Below are 3,444 nucleotides of genomic sequence, written 5' to 3'. Positions count from 1 at the left end.
ACATTTACATACTTTGAGCATGCTTGATCTATGCACTTTTATACTTCCAGCTTTCCTTTTAGCATATTTACTCTTTTGGTTCGGAGATCTGCTTTTTGTGCATTTTCTGTACACAGGAGTCGAAATTGGTGAAGATTATGCGTCCTCGGGCAAGCTTGGAAGGAATTGAAGGGAGAGAGCATCAGGCCGTGTACCACACACGGCCGTGTAGTTTTAACAGGAAGGGAAGAGGACATGGCCGTGTGAATCTCACACGGCCATGTCTTGATTTGAAGAAATTAGAGCAGATGCCTTACATGGCCGTGTGAGGTTTCCAGAGGCCAAGCAGGTGGTGGCCGTGTGCACCACACGGCCGTGTAGCATTTCCAGAGAACAGAAGGGTCCTGGCCGTGTGAGTCACACGGTCGTGCAGCTTTGGCAGAGAAGGAACTGGACATGGCCGTGTGAATCTCACACGGCCGTGTCACGGGGCCGTGTGGCGCCCGATTTCCTCCTCTATTTAAACCCTCCTTCATGAATTGAAAGGGGATCTCTCCCCCTTTGGGAGAAGGCAAGATTTGGTGGTTTCCTCCCATTCTTGGGAGGATTTCTGGGCGATTCGAGGGGAGTTCTTGACGATTTCGACTCCGGAGCGAGGATTGGATCCGAAGACGAGGCTTCTTCGTAGATAAGTTTTCTCTTTCCCCCTTTTCTTGGTTTCTTGGATTGGGGATTTAAGAAATACTTGTAATCTTTATTTCTTCGGGTATTCTTCCTCGATTCATGGAGTAGATCTTGTATTCTAGGATTAAGGAAGTATTTGTATGATGGATTGATGTAATCTCTTATGGATTTGCCATTTTCTTGTTTCAATGACATTGTCTTACTTGTATCAATTAGATCTTGAATGATTAATGGTGATTTGTGCTTAATTCTCATTCTTGATTGATTGTTTGGATTTCTTGTGGACTTTGTAAAGATAAACTCCTAATCGATCATCCGAGGGATCCACGTGACAGGTGCAAGTCCGTGTAAGGACGTTTGAGAGATAATCTTGAAGAGGAAATAGGAATATTCAAGAGAGTAGGATGGATCTTGTGATTAGTTTCTTGTATCTTGATAGATTAATAAGTTGTGGGCTTCTATGTTGATATCCGAGGAAGGTATAGTAATAAGTGCGCTTCTGTGTAAGGACAACGTAGGTTCACGTCTAATTGATCATATTTAGATACATTTCTCAGTCCTTAGCCGGTTATCTATTGCAAGAGAGAACCGGTAACTTTCTACAAGTGTTTGGCAATTGAGGGATAAGAATTGGTGAACCATTTACATTCAAGAAATCTTACAAAGAAATCGAAACTCCTAGAATCTCCCTTTATCATAACCCAAAACACTAAACTCTTGTTTGTTGATCTTTAATATTAGATTTGTTTACCTTCACTTTGCATTTGAAACAATTGGATAATTGTTTAGCTAATTCGCATTGAGACATTTCTAGTGCTTATTCCAGTCCCTGTGGATACGATAATCTTTTATATTACTTGCGACATTTCCGTACACTTGCGGAGCGTAACAAGTTTTTGGCGCCGTTGCCGGGGACTGCGTTATAACATTAGGAATTATCAATTGAGTTAGACTAAACATAACATTTGTTTTCCTTTCATATTGCATAGTTGTAACTAATCATTAGATTTCTGTTTTTACTTTCTTGTATAACTTTTACTTCTTGTTAATTCTTTTTGTACAAATTCAATTCTACATTTTTGATTCTTTTATTCTTTTCTTTTTCTGTTGAATTGTCATTTGCTATCTTGTTCTTGTGTATGCGAAGATCTAACTTTGCAGAATTTTGACCCTGAGATTGACAGAACTTTCCATAAAAGAAGAATTCTGCAAAGGCAAATTGAAGAACAGGAACATTTGAACATGGCGAATAGACCACTCAAGGATTATGCAGCACCTTATGCAAGAGGTTTTCGATCTAGTATTTCAAGACCTTCAGTGGAAGCTAATAACTTTGAGATCAAACCCGCAATTATATCTATGGTGCAGCAGAACCAATTTGGTGGAGGACCTCATGAAGACCCCAATCAACACTTAGAGGTCTTTTATGAAATATGTGGTACCATGAAAATGAATGGAGTTCCTTCAGAAGCAGTTAGATTATTATTATTTGGGTTTTCTTTAAGAGATAGGGCAAAGCAATGGCTGAATTCTTTGGCCCCTAATAGCATCACCACTTGGGAGCAGTGTGAGCAACAGTTTCTTGATAAATTCTATCCACCAAGCAAAACAGCTCATATGAGGAATTTAATTGCAAGCTTCAAGCAAACTGACTCAGAATCTCTTTTTGAAGCATGGGATAGATATAATAGTATGCTCAGACAATGCCCACATCATGGGTTGGAAAGATGGTTAGTGTTGCACACTTTTTATAATGGTATCAACTATCATACTAAAGTGTCCCTTGATTCAGCTGCTGGAGGGGCACTTATGAATAAAAGTTTAGATGAAGCTGAAGAAATTATTGACAGTGTAGCACAAAATCATCATCAATGGGCAAATGAAAGAAGTGGTGGCTATTCTTCTGTAAACCCAACAATTAAAGCATCAGGGAAGTTTGATGTAGATGCAGTCACTCTTTTGTCTGCAAAATTGGACGCTCTTACAAAGAAATTTGAGAATATGGGGACTAGTGCTAATATGGTCAATGCTATTAGTACATCTTGTGAAGTATGTGGGAGTTCAGAGCACTCAAATGACTCATGTCCATTGGGAGCTATCACTGCACAAATCAATCAACTGGAACAATGTGATGCAATCATGAGTTACAATCAAAGGCAGAACAACCCATACTCAAATACTTATAACCCTGGATGGAAGAGTCATCCCAATTTTTCTTACAGAAATAATCAAGATCAAGGACCATCTATGGGGGCAAGACCAAATTTTCAAGCTGGGCAACAAAATTTTCAACATCTATCTTCTCAAGGCTTACCAAAGTCAAATATTGAAAAGATGCTTGAAGAAATTATCTCAAGTCAGAATGAAATGAAGCAAGATTTAGCAAAGCTCATTCAGAGAATGGATAATTCTGAAAAGCATCAAAAGATCCAGGATAGTCAAATTGCCCAACTAGCTTCCTCATCATCCAGAGCACAAGGACAACTTCCAGGAAAACCTGATGTGAATCCTATGGAGCATTGCAATAGAATTGAGCTTAGGAGCGGACGGACCTTGGGAGACTCCCAAGGGATACAAAAAGAAGAAGAGCTCTCTCCTCTTATACCAAATCAGATTCAAGCTAATGAGGAGAGTACCATTGAGGTTGAAGAGACTCTTCCACTGAACCATCAGAGCAAAGCTGTCCCTTTTCCTCAGAGACTTACAATGCTCAAGAAAGATGAAGAATTTGGCAAGTTTTTAGAAAAAGTTAAGGAAATTTGTGTAGAGGTACCTCTTATT

The 3,444-nt window shown here is 39.4% G+C and overlaps 1 non-coding gene across 1 annotated transcript; it reads right to left on the bottom strand.

Annotated features, from left to right (window-relative positions):
- Nucleotides 1-2,278: 2,278 nt before the first annotated feature.
- Nucleotides 2,279-2,384, bottom strand: LOC121983577. The gene has a single exon (XR_006112613.1). It is a non-coding gene; the product is annotated as a small nucleolar RNA R71 (small nucleolar RNA).
- Nucleotides 2,385-3,444: the final 1,060 nt, after the last annotated feature.

This window comes from Zingiber officinale, chromosome 5A (assembly GCF_018446385.1).
Source record: "Zingiber officinale cultivar Zhangliang chromosome 5A, Zo_v1.1, whole genome shotgun sequence".
Taxonomy (NCBI): domain Eukaryota; kingdom Viridiplantae; phylum Streptophyta; class Magnoliopsida; order Zingiberales; family Zingiberaceae; genus Zingiber; species Zingiber officinale.
The sequence above is the reverse complement of the archived record's forward strand: the minus strand, read 5'-3'. Positions and strand labels throughout refer to the sequence as shown.